This window comes from Anoplolepis gracilipes, chromosome 9 (assembly GCF_047496725.1).
Source record: "Anoplolepis gracilipes chromosome 9, ASM4749672v1, whole genome shotgun sequence".
Taxonomy (NCBI): Eukaryota; Metazoa; Arthropoda; class Insecta; order Hymenoptera; family Formicidae; genus Anoplolepis; species Anoplolepis gracilipes.
The window spans coordinates 7194337-7214604 of record NC_132978.1 but is presented as its reverse complement, the minus strand read 5'-3'; the positions used below and the strand labels follow the sequence as shown (position 1 = coordinate 7214604).

The window sequence follows — 20268 nt, the reverse complement described above, 5'->3', positions numbered from 1 at the left end:
CTTTAATAGATAACGTAAAAGTTATCAATTCAAGTTGCGCAGCCAGTAACTTTTACATCATCACTTAAAGTTTGCAGCCTAATATAACTGATGACTTTTATATCATCAATTAAAGTTACGAAACTAAACTCGTACCGATTAAACAATCCTAACATCGATTGAATTTGCCTAAACGAACAGAAATATAATAGCGTTTGAATTTTATCGATTTTGCTAATATGATCCGACAAACAAATCTCGAAAAGAGGCTCCTTTAGTCGTAAGAATTGACCAATAGTATTCAATTATTCTCCTCTAAAATTAACTGTGATTGCTTAACTCTTCCGACATTCGACTTACGACAGCTGTTGTAAAATCGGCTTTAAAGAAACCTAACCTGATATTCCTTTGAAAGGAATATCAATAAGAATTCACCGATAAAACAAGCTAAACAAGCTATGTATTATATATTTTACACAATTATGATCGTTCTATCTTAAAAAATTTAAAGTTGGCGCATATATCCCTAATGCGATTTAATGGTCAGTGCCGTGTATCCGTTGGCGCGAATTCTCCCATTGTTAGTGGTCGAGGCGCGAACCGCGTGTTCTCTCTCTATTATTTACGTAAATTGATTCGTACCACCGACTATTTCCGCATCACGTATTCGCGGCTATCGGCCAGCATTATAGGCGGCAAGAGTAAAGCCCATCGCGCGCCGTGCGATGAGAGCAATTTATTTTAATGGTCATTTTCGTAATGGGTCTTTGAACAGGGAGCATGAACATTTCTGAATAGGCCACGTATATACATCGTAACACGGCATACATATCCTCTGCTATTCCTATATCCCTCTGTTATGCACGTGGCCGCCGCGCCACGCGCAACGGCATAGTGAGAATGCATGGTAACTGTGCCATTCGCGAAAATGGCACCTGCTACCGGAAACAATACCCACCGCCTCTACACTTTTCCATTTTAGCAACCGCGCGAAAAAACTTTTCCATCCTTTTCCACTCTTCCTTCGTTTTTACGACCGGCATTGTAGTCTCGCCAGGGAATCCGCTACAATTGGCCGAGTCTTCCATTTATGACGCTCAAGGATCATTACCATGAAATTGTCATTAATTAAATCTATTCTGACAACGGTATTATATCACGCATTTTCGAGAAACACTTTTATAATGTAAGAACGACACTCGATCCTATCGCGTTTGCAATTAGTCATTTATTCGTTTATCTTGTACAAATATATATATATATATATATATATATATATATATGTTATGCGCGATAAATGATATTTTTCTCTCTGTCCGATCTCTATCTTTGGCGAGAAATTTGTTTTTTATCAGAATCACTTTTGCCACGAATGCGGAATAAACGAGGGAACCGGTACCGAGGGACGCCAGAAGTTAAATCGATTTCAAGTTCACGGAAAGGACGAAAGGATTCTCCGATTCGACTTCCGTTGCAGCAAAAGCAAACTTCAAAGTCGGAATCCGGCGTTCTCGCTCGGCAAGGCGGAAGATTACGGTAATGGATACGGCGGAGAGATCGCTGAGAGAGAAAACCAGGCGAAGCACGTACGAGCACATATCACGTTGGATCGTTCGACGTCATTCTCGATACACGAGCTCGGTCAAGGACGAAAGTCCCTCGAGAGGATTCGGATAAATATCCATACTATAGGACTCAAAAGAGAAAGAGAGAGAGAGAGAGAGAGAAAGAGAGAGAGAGAGTTAAACATACAAGATATTTTTAATCAATTTATACAATGATGTAAATTTTACGAGAGTTTACAAAAATATCTTTTCACTGCTCCCCGGTGACTCGTTTCTCATGCCGTTTCATTGTTTGCACATTCGTCATCTGTTTCTCTTTAAAAATCTTTTTAAAGTATTTAGCTTTATGTTGACAAACTTGAAAGAACTTGTGACCTGTATCAGACTGTATTCCTAGTAGGCGTACTCATGGATAAAATTGATGATTGATGAAATGAAGTTTCTTAAAGGCAAAATAACCAGAGTTGCAAATCAAAGTTTGCCAAAGATCAAAGAAGTTGTCGCAGAGAAATAATATTTTCTATACATATATAGAAGAATTATTTTCTACAAAATATAATTTCGATATAATATCTCCAGCAAAAGTACAAATGTAAAAATTTAATTTCAGGTAAAAAAGTGAAAAGAAATGAAAGAGCAAAGAAGAAAATCATTTCTGACCGTACCAAGTATTATAGCTTAAAAATGACTTTACCACTTCCAATTTTATTTTAACGGATATAATAATTTTTCACGAATTGTCGACGCTTCGAATCGCTTCCGGATGATGAAGAGCCGAGTGTTCGGGATTTAGGAAGAAGTAATAACAAACGGAAACTACAACCCTCGGAAGCCTGATAGATTTTATTCCGGCGCGTATGCAAATTGACAAATTGAATTTCACCTCACGCCCCGTTCCCAAATAAAAGAGAGCGATACGAGCCGATATATGGCCCACAAAAAACCGAATGAAAAGCGGATATGCCCGCGATTTCATGCTGCTGTGCGATTCCGATTTCAGAACATTAATCAGTATCCTTCGATCCGGAATTTCCAATAAACGGCACCCAAGTATCAAGTGATTATTTACGAGACGCTACGAATATGCGATAATTATTTCGATTTCATCTTTTTAGCTTCGAGAATACATTATTTTTCTTCAAAGTCTTTTTGAAAGAATTTAATGTAATTAATACACTATATTTTCTGTACATCGTGTTACAATGTGATTAAATTTTCTCTAAAAATAACTTAAACAGAGAGTTTTGGCATACATTCCAAACATAACAAATTTCGCCCCCAAAGGATAAGAATAATATAATTACAATATATTTTTATATCTCTATTAGAACATGATACAGATTTGGCAAACGTTCAAGACATTGCAAGCTCCGCTGAAAAAGATCACGGCGTCTAGAATTCAAAGTATGTATAAATTGGAGCCGCAGAGGGATTTTTGGAGTCCGCACGAGTCCGTCGATGCGAAGAATGAATAGGAGAATCGAGATATCGCAGTCGTCCTACGTACGGCGAGCTGCCAAATCCCTTCTTGGACGACAAACAACCGGAAATGTAGCCATAACAATACGGATATGCGCCGGTGCAACCGCATGCGCGCGGTGCGAGCTCTTTCGCGTATCGTACGCACTACGGACGCGACGCAGATTTCCTCGGCTATAACGCAAAATACGAGAACCGCGCTCGTAAACGTGCGACTTCCCTCCCTCTCTCTCTCTCTCTCTCTCTCTCTCTCTCTCTCTTCTGTTTCGTTTCCGTCTCGCTCGGAAAATCGAAGCCGACCCGTAGCGCATCGCGGTCCATACGAACTTTACTAAATGGAGAGTGCACCGAAAGGATTATCCAGCGCCGCGCGCGCGTTTCGGATGTCGAGGACCGGAATCGATCGAGTTCGTTTACGGCGTGGACCATTGGGGTTACAAATCAAAGAGTTGGACCAAGCTCCATCGAAAAATGCGAATTGCGACGATGGAACGCATATTGTTGTACGCCGATAGCTACGTAGATATTTTAGTGCGAAAAATCGCGCGCGTCTATGTGGAGGAGCTCTCCACCGATGTGTGTGTTTTTTAAAACAAATGCCCGGGGAGTTAAAAAATATTTGAATCCAACATCCCAATGTGGGTGGATGCTACATTGAATCGTAGGACGTTATTCACGAAAAACCTTTCATCTGCACGTGCTTATGACGCGAAAATAATACCCTGATATTTTCCCCCTGGAGAAAAATATATTTTAAACTGGCCTGAGATTATATACGAATATAAATTTGAGTATAAATTCATAAATCAATAAACATACATATACACACACACACACACACACACACACACACACACACACACACACACACATATATATATATATATATATATATATTAATTTATCAACTTGTTCAATTAATATCAATTAAAAAATAAAGATCATTCAACTCATAATTTAGGAAAGCTTGCATTTTCCAGCGAGCGATCCATCCAGTAAGCAAGCAAAAGTGCGAGATTTGCGACTGACATGAGAATCAACAGGAATTTTCTTTGTTCGCCGTTTTCCAAAGCACAAATGACAGAGGCGTGAAAATGCTTACGACAGGCGGGACGGTTGGACGATCTCGCTTTGTGCATTTGACGCAGCTGCATATTTGCAGTAACAGCAGCAGCAGCCGACAGTTGCTCGTCACTGGAAAATTTACGGCGACTTCTTCCTCGTCGCGTCATTTCCGCGGTCTTTCGTTTCGCTATGTCTACGATTTCATCATATCATCGTAACACGCGTTTTAATCGTCGAGCTATATAATAATAAAGCATGAATTTAAATATATAAACGTTAAAAGTTTTACAGGATACTTCTTACTAATAAAAAAAATAATTAAGATTTTTAACGTAAATACATATATCGCCTTACAATAAATAAGTTGCTGAAGAAAAACAATAGTTCGCTTAATACGTATGTGTGCTGTATATAGAAGCTTATAAAATGTAAATAATCAAAGTATTTATTATAGTGTTACAGATATAAAAATATGTGTTATACGAATTTATCACGTTACGTAACGAGCGCGAATAAACATTGTCTGACCTTTAAAAGCTGAAATTTATTCGCTAAAAAAGAATAACATTTTGATGGAAGATCTCTTTTCTCCATCGTCACAGGTTATCTTAACGTGTCAATTACGCCAGTAGTAGTGATGTGCTATAAAACGAGAACATGCTTGATAGCACATCGATACATCGTTATGAAGATAAATATTTGATAGCACTTATGCGAAGGAGACAAAGACGAGGCAGAATGGATAGAATGATGGAAATGATAAGGGCCAATTACAAGCAATATATGAATAAGCTACAATGAATACAGGAGATATATTTAATATTTCATATATATATCGATTTGTGCCAAATATACTATATAACAGACGATTTACTTCTTTTTCTAATAAAATATCTAGGCTTATGTTCACTTATACAAATAAATAAATTATAGAATTTTATGTAAAAAAATATATGTATGTTGAAATAAATAATAAAAATTATAATAATACTTTAATTATAACTTATCAATTTTTTCCCAAGTTATTTTCGCTATTGCAGGAAAAAAAACAGAAAATAAAATTATTTTTTAAATTCTCATACAGAATTCACTTCTCGAGCTAATTACAATTAATTTGAACACATATTACCTCTTTAAAACTAACAGGACCACATCGGCAGAATCACAAATTGGATCTATTGGAATATTTAGTACTAATTTGTACCAATAAAGATAATTTTGTATTCTGTGCTATTTCGAAAAAAAAAAAAACCATGGCGTTACCAACAACTTCCTGTTAAGCTGACAAGATTAAACCAAAACAAAACGAAAAAAGAAAAACAAAACCAGAAATCGAAAGAGCTGAATTTAAATTCATTTGTAAAAAAATGAGTACTAAATATTCCAATAGGTTTGATTTTATCGATATGGTTCTGCTAGTTTCAAAAAGGTACTTACATTAACAATTTAAAAAAATTAATATTAAAGAAAATATAATTTTAGTATAAATACAAAGTGTTTCGTCTTTTAATGATTTACGCACGAAAATATTTCTATTTATCGGTAGTTAAACGATAAAAATATTTTAATACTAACATTAGTTTTAATATATTAATGTTCAGAAACGTTGCAACAACTACAATAACGAATGCACGCGAAAGAAAACGATCGATGATCGGGAATGACGTGGTTATAAATATAGGAAGAAATAGGGAAAAGGATTTTTGATCCAGTCTACGTTGCTTCGGGGGTTGCAGGTGGCAGAGTAAACGAGGAGGGATTGCCGTAATTACGCGATTCTCGGGGGACCGCCGGGGGAGGAAAATTTGCAGGCACAATCGAGCAACCAGGGATAAAGTTACGCAAGACGAGGTGCGACAGTGTGCGTACGCGTGTATACACGCGTGCATGCGATTCCGAATGGAATTTTTAATCGATTCCGCCCTTTTTTTTTCACTAGCGACTCACTGCCGTTTTTGCTTCAGTCATGCGAACCACACGAATCTGTCTCTTCGATTAATTGTACGGATCGATGTCTATCCGAATCCGATCAATGACAATCGCCTGGTGCAATTTATGAGCTTGAATAATCGCAATTCTAAATAATTTTTATTTCTTATTCTCGATTCGATCTTTACGTTAGATTTTAGATGCTCGATTGATTGATATACCTATTCTTTACGCAGCGGAATATGTATATGCAAATGTCATTTTGCAAGCTGATGTGATTCGGCTGCAATTTATCTGACATTATTTAATGTCATTTTGAGTGACGAAGTTTAAAAAAACTTGACATTGAGCTTTATTCTTATAATTAATTTAATATTTGATTCTAGTTTCTTTCACCCTTTGCTATCTCAAAGAATAATAATAATTTGATAAAAATATTGTGTTGATGCATCAAATACGAAATATAATTTATACATTATATCAGAATCTCGCGATAATAAAGTATATAATAATAATAATAATAATAATGTTTTTCGCCCTAATAACTTTCTCTTAACACAGGCGAGTAATTTTCCTTAACCCAGAAGCAAAAGGCGTTGAGTTCCTCGCAAGGTGATCTTAGCGAGATAATTTCCCCAGAGGCAGCATCACTTTTGTAGGCTTCCTGTTATCTTTTCCGGAATAAACTTGGTAACGCGTTAAGCAGCCGTTACATCGTAATCATAATGTCACGTTCGCGTTATAATCGCCGCTGCTTTGCCGCACGTCGTTTCATCCAAATTTAGAACACGTTATCGCGCACACGGTTCCGTGACGACATTCGATTTTCACGAAAACTATATATCATACGTTACTAGGATAATTCGCGTTTTTGCGTTGCACCTTGAATACAAGCGATTTAACGGGTAGGATGAGTTTTATTTGTCGCGAAAAAACGGGGATACGAGTGCGTCGTCTAGGCTGATAGCAAAGTGACATAAAGCGAACGCGCGATGCACCAACGCTGCTCACTTCGAGTTGTAAACAATGTGCGATATGCAGTGCGATTCGCTGTTTACCGCTGGGTGCACCCCTTTTGCAACGATAATTCATCGCGCGAACATTTATACGCGTCGCGGTATGCGGCGTTCCGTTACTCTTCGCATGCTACGTATAGGTGTATACTACAACGCTATCGCACGACCATGTTTTACACCGTTTTTACACGAGTCGAAAAATGCATTTTACCGATATATATGCCGATATAGGTGTCGTTTTGTTGCGTAGGGATTGGCGCAGCATCGCATGCCTTTCTTCATTTTTTTAAGATGATTATTTTGAAATATGCACAATATTTTTTTATACATTTTACAATAGAAAGAATTTAATAAAATTTCATAAATACTATATGGTTTCAATTCTCTGAAAAATGTTAGATATTATACTGACAATGAATGAAACTGTCGAATCAAATATATGATGAGTTAAATATCTACTGATTAGAGCACGCAAGTGGAATATGCCGTTCTATTCCAGACGCAGCGTAAAGATGATGACATATTTTGGTTTACTTCAAATCTTGTTTCAGCACACTGTAGATTGCGAGGTAAAACGTTTTCGCGACTTCAATTTAACATAAGTTACCTAACGTATGCACTTTAACATACGTATTTTTGGTCGCTCTAATTGATAGATAAATTTTGCACGTCGGGAAGGAATTTAACCGCATCTCCCGCATCTCCCGCAAACGGTTCTCGATCTTCGTGAAATCTGCTCGCCGCAGTATGTGTATGCAACCCCACGACACTCTATTGCTGCATATAATTTAGTGCACGCCACTGGTACGCAGAATGACAAGAAAAAAAGGGAACGGCGTCGTTACACGTGTCGCATGCGTTACCCGATGGCGCGCAGATACATAGCTTGTAAACAATGTTCGCGGCATGACTGGTACGGCTATGCAACGGCCGTCGCTGCAACCGGATACATCCGTTTTTCGCAACACAATGATTCATTGCCCGACCGTTTTAAATGCGAACGCGGCGCCCGTCATGGACGATGCTAGAATTTTTCGGGCGTCGCGTCGGGCATCCTTTTCCCACGAGAACATGGCTATCGAAAAGCGAGAATATGAGCAGTGTAGAAACCATGAAGCAATAGGAAGTAAAATTTCAGTATCAAAACATTCTAGAGAAAAATCGTAAATGAAATGGCAACAATCGGATTAACTTGCCGTTATTATTATTATTATATTATATATTGTATATACGTTATTATCGCAAAATCCTGTATGTAATGTATAAATCTTATTTTGTATTTGATGCTTCGACAAAATATTTTTATCAAACCACTATTATCTGGAATAGCAAGGGGTGGAAGAAATTGAAATCAACTATTAAATTAATTGTGAAAATAAAACTAGAGTTTTTTTCAACTTTGTTCTCAAAATCTCAAATTAAATAATATCAGATAAATATTGCAGGTGAATTACATCAAACAAAATGACATTTGCATATACATATTCTACTGAGGATAAAGAATATTAATCAGTCGACCATCTCAAATCGAACATAAGAATCGAATCGAGAGTAAGAAATGAAAATCGATTCAGAGAGTTGCGATTATTCATTGGCCAAATAATTATAGACTCTGAAAGTTCCACGTTCAAAATCATCTTCGAGTAAAGAAAGCTTTAAAGATTACACTCGAAGAGGAAAAAAATAAAAAGAGACTGCGAAAAAATGCAACAACGTCAATGCAATGTCGATTACAATATTCTAATGAATTAGCCAAACATATGATATAAAAAAATACTAATATATATATAATATAAGATACAGATATCTTTCGTGCGCAATGATAATTTTCTACATTTTATTTTCAAAACGGAATAATTAATTTATTATAATTTTCGTATCGTGCATTGGATTTTTAATTAGAGTCTAACTTGTTTCAGTGAGTATATTTTGCTATTTACAGACTTTATGTATTTATTTTACTTGATTTTACTAACAATAACTGCACCATAAGATACATGATAATTTATAATAAATTAGAAAGTGTGTTTCAAAACACGTTAAATCATTCAAAAACACAGTCGTAATTAATTAAATATAAAGTATTTCTTGATTGCATTTATGACAACGAGCGCAGTTTCTACTATCAATTTCGATCTAAATTGTATTGTGATATTATATTAAATCTGCAACCGACAGCACAATGACGTTTTGTATTCTACCTCAAAATTAGTAATTATTATTTGTGTCGTACTACTAATAATGACCATCGCACGCGTAATAAACAATGAGCGCTCTTCCTATTTAATATCTAATTGCAAAATCGTGGAAATACGAGAAGTTAGAGTTACACAAAACTAAATTGAACACTGAACGCGTACGGAACAAGCACGAATGAAATAGCTATGTAATCTACTATAGCAGCGGCTCTATTATGCCGATAAATGTAATGCCAGTATGTATAAACAGCAAGTACTACATCGACGGTCAGTTCATTTTGTGCTTTCGTTAACAAATAGAATTAGGTTTGAACGCCGAATGCATTGATGGTTGAATTTTCCCGTGCCTAGAGATTCAGCATGTATGCTAAATAATATAGGGTGTAGAAAGCTTGGTTACTTATACAAATAATGTACAAAATAGTTTCCATATTTCGAAACCTAATTCCAAAATTTAAACATTATCAAGTTTTAAATAAAAAATAATACGATTGAAAATTACGTATTTAACCGTAGGATTAAAAAAAAAAAAAAAACAACAATTTTATTCTTCAATTAGCTTCCATTTTATGCAACAAGACGCATGATTAACTACAAAGATACTGCAAAGATATAATTTTAAAAATTAAGAAATGAGAAATATTACATTCAATGAAATCAATCACGCTAAAAAAAATCGAAGAAAATCAAACGCTTCAGCAACATCCTATATACATAAACTGTCAGAAATGAATATAACAGTTATACGAGAGATGTGCGTAGAACACTCTACCGGGGGTTACAACTATTTGTTTTCATTAAAAGTTATTACTGGCCATGTAAATACTTCAATGCACACGGCGGTAACCTTTTAAAACTGACCGGTATACAGCACCATTATACGCAGAATAATTTTTTCCTCTTTTTTTTTGCTGTGCGCAGTACATTTGCTCGGAATAATGTTCTCACTGGAAAATTATTCTCCCAATACAACCTGCGCGTTTCCATGATTTTCCGAATTACAATCATTACAGAAACATAGTGGTACAACTTTGCGAAATATTCTGCCAAATAATGGTATATTATAACCGCGAACGCTAACGTATCTCTTTTTCTATAATACTCCCTCTTTTACCTAACACTCAAATTACACAAATTAAAAATTTTAACTTTCATAAAGATAGAATTATCTTTGCTTTTCAAATTATTTTTTGCGATATTAGCAATTAATCAACAATGCGATTAATCAGTGAATTTATGTCTTAATCCTTTCCGATTGTAAAAAATTTATTATGTATATAAAATAAATTAGAAATGACTTATAGTTTATCTAGAGTAACAAAAAGCAATAAAATATAATATTATAATTATAATCGAAAAAAGTATAAGCAAGATTATTAGTTCTGATTATTACCAACAATTATCGACTAATTGCATGAAATTTTTTCAATAGCAGTGAGCATACGAGAAAAAACAATAAGTTAGCGCGAGTAAAAAAAGCGCCTTCCATAACGGGTGAATAAAAAAAACTATAGATTTCGATAAAACGTAGATATAACACATAGATATATCGTAACCGCCTGTTGCGTTCGCGTAGATTGATGAAAAACGTAATTGTCGAAACTGTCGATAACTTTTACGTGTATATCTTTTCTATTCTAGAACAAGAAAGTCAATAAATAAGTAAAATAAGACCTTCTTTTAATTATATTCGATAAAATTTAACAAAATCGACATAAAGGTTTTATTTAAATAGACAGCTAAACGCATTTTAAAAACTTTATACTCGAATAATAATTATAACATGGATATAAAATTGTGAATGATATTTTCTTTTCAATCATATGATAAGAATGATTACATGCGCTCTATCTCAAAGCGTTTCTAAAATAAATCGTGGCGACTTTGTATTAACGCTTTAGATTGCATATAATAAAACGGATTGCCTTTTATAGATACGCTTTCGTCGACGAGAACTTTTCTCTTATTTCAGGCGTAATTACGAACTGCGCCGTGAAAAAAAAAGGAGAAAACTGAAGAGGAAATGCAAGTAGAACGAGGATGAAGAGGTAGAAATGGCGCAGAGAATACGTGACGCACGAGGTCGCGCGTCGGTCACGACCTACTACCATCGTTTTTCCGAAAAAAGACTTTTGATCGTGAATTTTTCTCTCTACGCACATTCTCTAGTTAAAAATAAAAAAGCATTTTACGAGAAGAATAACTTCGTATTTTATCATACGTTTTATCAAGTTAACAATGCGATAATAATTCAATGAAAGATTTGCATTGTACTAACTATGAACAATACTAAATTATTATTCTAATTTTTTTTTAATTGGCAGTTCGAAAATACCATTCTAATTAACAGTTATAATAACATAATAAATAAAAAGAAACAGTTAAAACGAACAGAAATATAGAAGATAAATATAAATAAAATTTACAAAACTACGATAAAATAAATAAAAAAATATATGATAATACAAATGTAAACAAGTATGACATACTCCAAACAAATAATAATTATAAATTAACAATTTTATCTATGCAAGATAGATAATAAAAAATTCAAAAAAAAAAAAAAAAAAAAAAAGAAGAAAAGAAATTCAGATCGAACAAAGCTGATCCGTTGCGGATAGGCAGAGAATTTCAAATTATTTACGACTGAATAATAACGAGTGATTCATGAGTGCGATTATTTACGGCTGAAACGGTCAATGATTTATGCAAGCGGCGATAGTTGCGGCAAATCACAGACCATAGTCCCAACTATCCGCGGCAAATGGATGCACTCGCTTGATAAACGCCTCGCAACCAAGCGCAGCTGCATCCCAACCCTCAGCCTTTAGCTACACCCGCACTTTCGCCCTCGGGCGCGGTTATCTGCGCGCGCGATGATTAAACAGTGCTGAGGGGGCGGTCTTCCCTTAAGAAGGAAAAATTACGGGGAACATGCAACAGAGAAGGAACAAGGGAGATAGGTTTACGCGAGGCCGCATCTGCAGCGGTGCAATGACACTTGCAGTCGCGCGACTATAGAAACGACATTTGTATTTACCCGTAAATAAGATATATGAGAAAAAAACGTGCGAGTATTTTTTTTTTTTTACATATTACATACTTTACCAAGTTCACACACTCGTTGAAAGAGATTCGTTTCGTACAACTATTTCTCTCTCTTTTTTTCTCTGACAATGAGTGAGATACCTATCGATTAATGTCGTAGCTAACGAAGAGCGACATGCAGAGCACGGCAAAAAAATATCGAGTGCATATAAAACAAGAATTAATACTAAAGCAAATGTTGTATTAATGATATTCTTTTAGCATTGCGCGAATTATTTTCTCTTTCTTTTATTTCAATAAAAAAATGAAGCAAAATTAACAATGTACGTACAAAAAAAATATTAGTTGAGTCTTTAATAGTTCTCTGAACTTTTCGGATTTGCATTAGCAATTAATCCATCTCAAACATTTTTAGTATTACAACATTTATTTTCGAAAATCCTATGTAATCTCTTACATTCATTCATGCTTAAGTTATTATTAAGAGTGGCCCATTTACGATAAACATTCGTCAACGATTTAAACGCTGGAAAGCTGTCTTCAGTATTACCCTGTACGGAAGATTGTAATCCATTTAACATAACGGGCAAGATCGTTGGATTAGCGAAGGGGAATATTAACAGTGGGTTCGACGATCGTCCTTCCGAAGGGAGCTAACGACTTCGGGGACCTCGAGGAAGACGCAGTTCTTCGATAAGCCGGCGCGTTTAAATTTCCATCGATCGGCCATGGAGAAGGACGAGGGTTAAGAGGAATTTCATCCAAGTTCAATGGGAAAATACAGAAGCCAAGAAGTCCGCAGAAGTTGGTGGACAAGTCGACGAGAAAGGGAGAGAGAGGTCGCATATCACGTCGAAGCCGGCAAAACTCGGGGCCCGGAAACTCGGACGGAGATGAGCATGGCGCCATACGCGACCTGCCTTTGCGCGAATAAATTCCTCGTACGTGTCCCGAATCGCGGCGTAGGGATTCGCCGTGTTTCCGGTCCGTGTGCGAAAGGTGACGGGATCGGACGGGGTCGGCGGAGAACGAATTTCATGCAGCAGCGTCGGAGCGGCAAGGAAAAGGGAGGGGAGAAGGACCCGTTCGCTCTTCTCGAGCCTTTCTTGTCGCATATACGAGTGTGTGCCAGGTCGTTCCCTACCACGTCCGACATCCATGAGGAATATTGCAATCACGTGCTGGAGAAGAAGGAGAATGAGGAAGAGAAGAAGAAGAAGAAGAAGAAGAAGAAGAAGAAGAAGGAGGAGGAGAAGGGTGCAAACTTCGGACATAAAGCGCCATTATGCGCCGCGATATCTCGGCTTTTTGAGAAACGTTCGTCGTGGGAGTCGGTTGTATGTATGAGGAATATAATATGTATGAGCGAGAGAATTTTAAGTGGCTGTATCGATATTTTGTACGACTAATGTAGGTCTGTGATTTGTGCGAAAAAAATGAATATTTAATATCTAAATTCACATCTATATATTACTAAGTACATTTTAACAAAAATATTTTTCGTTCTTTAAAAAGCAAAAAATGAAATTTCTATCTATTCTCAAAGTTTTATCAACTATTAAAAGTAACATCTTTTCTTTGAGACATTCTGTATACCTTAATTCTCGATAACTAATAATAAATATAGTTGAGAAATAGCGTTTGATATATAAAGTATACCTCATCTAGCACGGTTTTCGCAATTCTGCACAAGAGTTATCATTGCAAACACCGACTCGACGAAACTATTGAAAAGGATCGCTTGTCGTTGATTCGCTGCGGCTTCTCCGTATTTCTCCTGTATTTCTTATTTCTCTCACACATCCGCACCGAATAAAACTATCCTCATACCTCGCCAAAGTAAATAGAGCGTATTTCTTCTGGAAATGACAGGAAATTCAATAATCTTCGCAACGAGTGGCGAGGCGGCGGAGCGCAGAGTACGACGACGGCAGAACGAGGAGGTCCTCGGAGAAGCGGGACAAGACGGAGGAAGGAAAGAGGTACCCGAGGGAGGAAAAACGAGCGAAAACGGAGACTGAGGTTACGCGTACTACGAGACTGCGATCGTACGACCTGCGTCTGAAGGATACATTCCTAGAAAGAAGTGGAACACGATGCCTCCTACGTTTTCCGCAATCGCCAGCTTATAAAACGCTTAACGTCAAACGTCAACCGTAAACAGAGAATATAAAACGCGCGCGCACGCCAATTGTCAGATATTATATTTGCCGTGCTTTTTTCGAACAAAGTGTTTCGGTGCATCTTGTATCTCGAAGAGCACATGATAACAATAAGCGCATAAAGACATGTTTGGCGAAATTATAAAAAAATTATTTAAAGAGAATAGAAAAAAGTTTATGAAATGAATTCTTAACAAGTTACATTTCTCTTCAAATATCTTTTATCTCTTCGCAAGGGAATATACTATTGTGCATTCACAAGTAATACGAGTCGTATTTAGATAATTCTAAAATTACAGATAAAACGTATCTTCTATATCACGATACTTTTTGTCTCAACCGTATACATGTCAGATATGTATTACATATCATAAAACCAAATATGAATAAAACGATATTTTAAAAAAATAGCGTTTAGCATTATGTTTAAAAATTAAAAAATGCCGTATTTTTGAACTCTTTGAAGTACAAATGAAATGAAAAGAGATACAAACGGGATAGAACGCAAATCTGACTATCAAACAAATTATTAAAAAATTGAAAAAGAATTTATTTTAGCTTTATTCAACAAAAATTATTATAGCCAGACTTGGACGAAGGCGATAAATAGCATGTTTAAAAAAACATCAGATGCTAGAAAGATCGTAGTTTCTCAAAAGAAAAGGGACTCTGGGACATGGGACGAGAAAAGAGATTTTCCTTTTTCTCGAGGCTATTCTAAATAGAAAGACTATCGAGGATAGAACGAATACGTCACCACGGATAAGGAGATGGTGGACCCGTCTCGTCGATTGAATATTTTTACACATGTATGAGATTTTTATTCTTGCGATGCGATTGGTCGAATCGTGAGAATAAAAATTTATTTCGCTTTACGCTCCCGCGTCTTATTCTTCCGCGATGCGACATGAGAAAAAATTCCTGACCTTTTGACTGTAAAAGACACGAATGCACCACTTGATTCTGAAAATAAATCCTGGGCGATTTACATTTCACGAAAGAGGACGATCATCGAGAATATTTCTTCAATATTATCAAATATCACGCGATATAGAATTGGCTTCTATTTCGTGACCTCTGATTGCACATTTGCTTCTCGCTTCATTCGCAATTGGTTTTATAATATATAACACATATGTGATAGAAGAAAAATTATATAGGATTAAATAAAAAATGGCCAACAGGATTCGATAGAGTAGAATTTGTATCCGTTTGTATCTCTCTTTTCATTTCGTTCGTACGTCAAAGGGTTCGAAAGTAAGGAATTTTTCAATTATTAAACATGATGCTAAAACGGCAACGCCGCTATTTTTTAAGATGTCGCAATCGGCCGTATCGTAATATCTTAAAAAATAGCGGAGATACCGTTTTTATTTTAGCGTTATGTTTAAAAATTAAATAACGCCATACTTTTGTATCCTTTGAAGTACAAATAAAATAAAATACGGTACAAACGGACTATTATTAATTTTTTTTAAGTCGAAAGTTTTACATCGGTTTTAACACAAGCCATATGTAATTGCATTTGCATCAATCTTATCTGAATAAATAAAATTATTAATTCTTTTATTTTATTTTCAAAGTTTATAATATATTATTGTAATATATAAGCGAATTCTTTAGTCGAGCCAGAAATGCGTAAGAAAATCAATAACAACGAAACGCTGAAAAATGTACGGCACAATTTAGAGATACAGATTTGCGCATCGATGAAAATTTCACGATCTCGTTAGTCCGTATGAAAGCTAGAAAAAATCTCGGTCCAGAGCAGAAATGATATATAACACACACGCTCAGCTTTTTCATCCGAATCCTCGATCTCTTCGGAATCACCTGTCTGCAAATTTACATGCATGGACGAGAACGGATATATCTCCGGGAATCGTTTGATGCGCACCCGTATAAATTGATGTTGAGGTGTTGGCCAGTCATTCGAAATTCAACCTATCGCGCCTTAAAAAACATTTTCTTAAAAAGAACTCTACAAAATGAGAACAGAATATAGAAATACTGAAACGGTATTAGAAATTCTAATTGAAAAATGCACACTTGAAATAATATAAAATTAAACGGTTGTTGTAGCGATACATTAATCGTAACGATCGTCTAATTTCTTTTGATTTGAAGGAATTCTCTTTTCTCGAAGAAATTGTCGTTGTCCGCGAGCTGAAATTACTGCACAGAATTTAACCCTCACCTACGCAACATCGACAACAAGTCAGAGTAATCGATATTTACGAGAGAAATTGGTTCAATTTTCGGAAATGTGGAATTTCTTCTACCTACACATATAAAAGCGTACTTACAGTATCAAAAATTAATTCACGAAGATTGTCCAGAAGAGCATCGAATTACTAAGAGAAGGACAAAAAAAGACGACTTGATAATCACACTGGCAAAGGGAATTGGACTTCTTTATATCTTCTGTAATCTTTCTCTTGTTTGCAATATATTACGTTATAATTATAAACGTTAAAAACACATAATCACCTCTGTCTTCTCTTCTGACCATTCGACAAACCACTGAGCGTAATAGAAACCTCCCCAAAAATATGTACACATTTTAAATTGTCGCAAATTACGAAGAAAAAGATTTGAGAAGGTGACTTTAATATTTTATGTCCCTCTATAAATTGCGTCATAATTAACCACTTAAATGCGGTTAAAAATCCAGGTAATTGCGAAAAAAATGCATGGCATAATTTAGCAAACTGCTCAAGATTTATACGAATCCGTTAACGCTTGGATAATATTCGGTAATTTCCAATGTCACGACGAGATGTAAGTGCTTAAAAGCGCTTAATTAAGGTTAACAGTAAAATACGTGTCGCATGCTCTAGCAATTTTTTTTCGAGAAATACGGTTGAAGATGACGGTTTAACGAGCAACCGCGTTCGCGAAGAATAATAAATTAACGTCTATGTTACGATACCATGATTCTGTTAAGAATTCTGACTTATTAAAAACAAAAGAAAGAATTCTTGATAATTTTTAAAAATAATTCTAGCCGTTATAACAATGAAAGTAGTCTTCGAAAAATAGAGATGTAAAGAATTTTTGATACATCAAGATTAAGCAGTTCTTTGAGCGTGTTCTTTTGAATAGTTACATAATTTCTGATTTTTTTTTAAACAGTTCTCTGGTTTTTAGTTCAAAAATACTTATACTTTTTTTTAAATATCAAATATTTTAAAAATCATGAATTCTACAAAAATGTTAATATTCTAAATTACATTCGATAATATAAATATAATCGTGAAAGCCAAAAGAAATTCATAACTTTAACATTTTCAATTAGAACTCGTGATTTCCAAAATATCTTTGATATGCAAAGTTTTTAAATTAACTTTAATTAAAAATCTTGAGGTGTCAAAAATCATAAAACTGACACATTTATTTTTCGAAATCTTATTTTATAATTATAATAAACATATTTTATAATTTTAAAAATTATTAATGATTTCTTTTCTGAATAACTCAAAACACTTAATAAAACTATGATATCATAACATAAGGGTGCCAACTTTACATACCCAAAAATGATAACATTGCGATAATATTACGATTGAGTATTATAAACTCTTGAAATTAACCGATATAAGTATGATCTAAATAGGAGTATATTGGATTTCATCGACTTGCGCATATTCCTCGAGTTAGAATGAGATGAAATTTCTTTTTCAATTCCTTTTTCAAAAGTATAAGAAATTGCCATTTTACACTCAAATTTCAAATTTGAATAACTAATCAAAAATGTTCAAATTTCAAAAAATTTCCATAAAATCAGAAAACATTTTTCCTAACTTATATTTTTCGAAAAGTAATATTCAGAGTTAAACTTTGATTGACTCTGAGATTTATCGATGAATCTTGAAAGGGAAAAAAAGAGCGATAGTAGTCTGAGACACTTGATATTATATAAAAATATAAGTTCGTAAAAATTTTGTACAAACTATTTGTCGTTTCATATCTCCAAGTTTAAAATATAATATCTTATTGCTGTAAGATATCAAGTCGTTGTCTTTCGATCTTTGAGAATTCGCGTGCCTCTCACGAAATTGTTCGAATTCAAGTTTTCCGTATCGGCGGCCATCCGTAAAAAGATCCGACGAAGTAGAATTACTTGGAAAGAGAAGGAACATGAATGCTCCGGTTGAATGGAAAATGGCAACTACAAGGAAGGTCTAAAAGTTTCAAGCTTCGAGAAACCGGATGGGGAAAGATTGCAAGTTTAAGCATCGACATAAACGATTCGGTTTCTTGCTTTCCGCGCTCGAGAAACGATCCGACCTGAATAGTCACCTGTGCCGCTTAGAAGGAAGCAATAACCGTTTGATTCTGGGCGTTTCTGAAGTCGAGCTCTCAATTGCTAGACTCTCTATTCGTAAGAACAGATAAAATCAGGAAGCTCCCTACATAGTGGCAAAGATATCATTCCGAGATTCACGGCTCACTTCCTTTTATCGACTTATTCAGTCTACTTAGTTTTATATACATATAGTCATTTTATCTAATTCATTCGTTAAACCTTAAACCTATTTGAGATTAGAGACTATCCCGGGTATATCTCGATGACAATCGATTAGCTCTTTAAAATTGTAAAAACTGAGAAATAGACTGTTCTTAAATTTATAGGCACACAATTTAATTTTAAAGATTAAAGATGTTAAAAATGTGCAACTACTGTTAATCACATTGATAAGATTTGGATAAACAAATATTTCAATTTGTGATTTTGTGGATTTCACCGCCAGAAACATTTATACGTTATTACGTAAATCGTTTTGTCGGAAGAAGTCTCGAATGTGATCACATAAACCAAGGATTACTGTAATCCGTCGAAATAATTCTGTATTAGAGCACACATGGATTTGGAAACCGCGGCTAATCTATTCAGGCCTAAAACCGAGTGCTCTTCGAAAACGTGAGACTTTAACGCGATCCTAAAAATACGAGAAAAATTTCCGTTATAATAAATCTCGACCCCAACCAGTAGAAATTTATATGTATGTCGTATAAAATAATTATTTATTAGCGCCAATTCAGAAATAATTGGAAAAGAAATCTTTTTAGGCTTCTTGCAACAAATCACGATAAAAAGAAGAAAATAAAATAATATTGTAGATTCTTGCATATAATCTTGATTCGTAAAAGCTTTTTAAAAATAAATTTTGATAAGAGGTAATAGAATGTTCACTATATACTCCGCAGAAAAATTGATTTATTTAATTATAAAGTATAATGCGTTATTAATAATTTAAATAATGTTCTGTAATATCTTATATTTCTAATAAATTGCAAATTATGTCCTCGTTTTATTATTTATAAAATACTGACTTTTATCGCTTATCATCTATTGTACAATTATCTTGATAAAATCTTAATATAAATGTTATGAACGTGCTAAGCATTCCAAAATTTCGTCATCAGAGCGGGAGAAGTTAAACGAAATAAAAATGTTTTTTAGCCTTCGCAGTTTCATACATATTTCGTAAATCAAAACTTGTTTCCGTTCATCAGTCAATTATTAAGTTTCATCCATTCATCTATTTTGAACGAACATAAAATAATCATTTTTCTAATATAAAAAAAATATATCAATCCTTTTATCACGGATATAATATATGATTAATTAATCGATTATTGAATACTTGAATGTTCTAATTTCAAATTTGGGGAGGGGAATATAAGGTTTACAGAATAAATTAGATAAAAAACTATGCGTATATGTAAAATAAAAAATTTTATCTTAAGCGGGAACAGTTTTATTCCCGTCAATATTTAAAATAAAGTCTGTCGCACATTTGAAATCAAAGAGTCTACTCAC

The 20268-nt window shown here is 34.7% G+C and overlaps 1 protein-coding gene and 1 long non-coding RNA gene across 9 annotated transcripts in view; both read right to left on the bottom strand.

Moving 5' to 3' along the window:
- The window catches only part of LOC140669446 (uncharacterized), an 82513-nt gene extending 62251 nt beyond the window's left edge, over positions 1 to 20262 (bottom strand). Inside the window, exon 1 of the long non-coding RNA XR_012047342.1 lies at positions 136 to 20262. This is a non-coding gene — a long non-coding RNA (uncharacterized lncRNA). The remainder of the gene's footprint in view (positions 1 to 135) is intronic.
- Positions 1 to 20268, bottom strand: part of LOC140669440 (uncharacterized) — a 388002-nt gene that overhangs the window by 205191 nt on the left and 162543 nt on the right. The window lies entirely within an intron of this gene.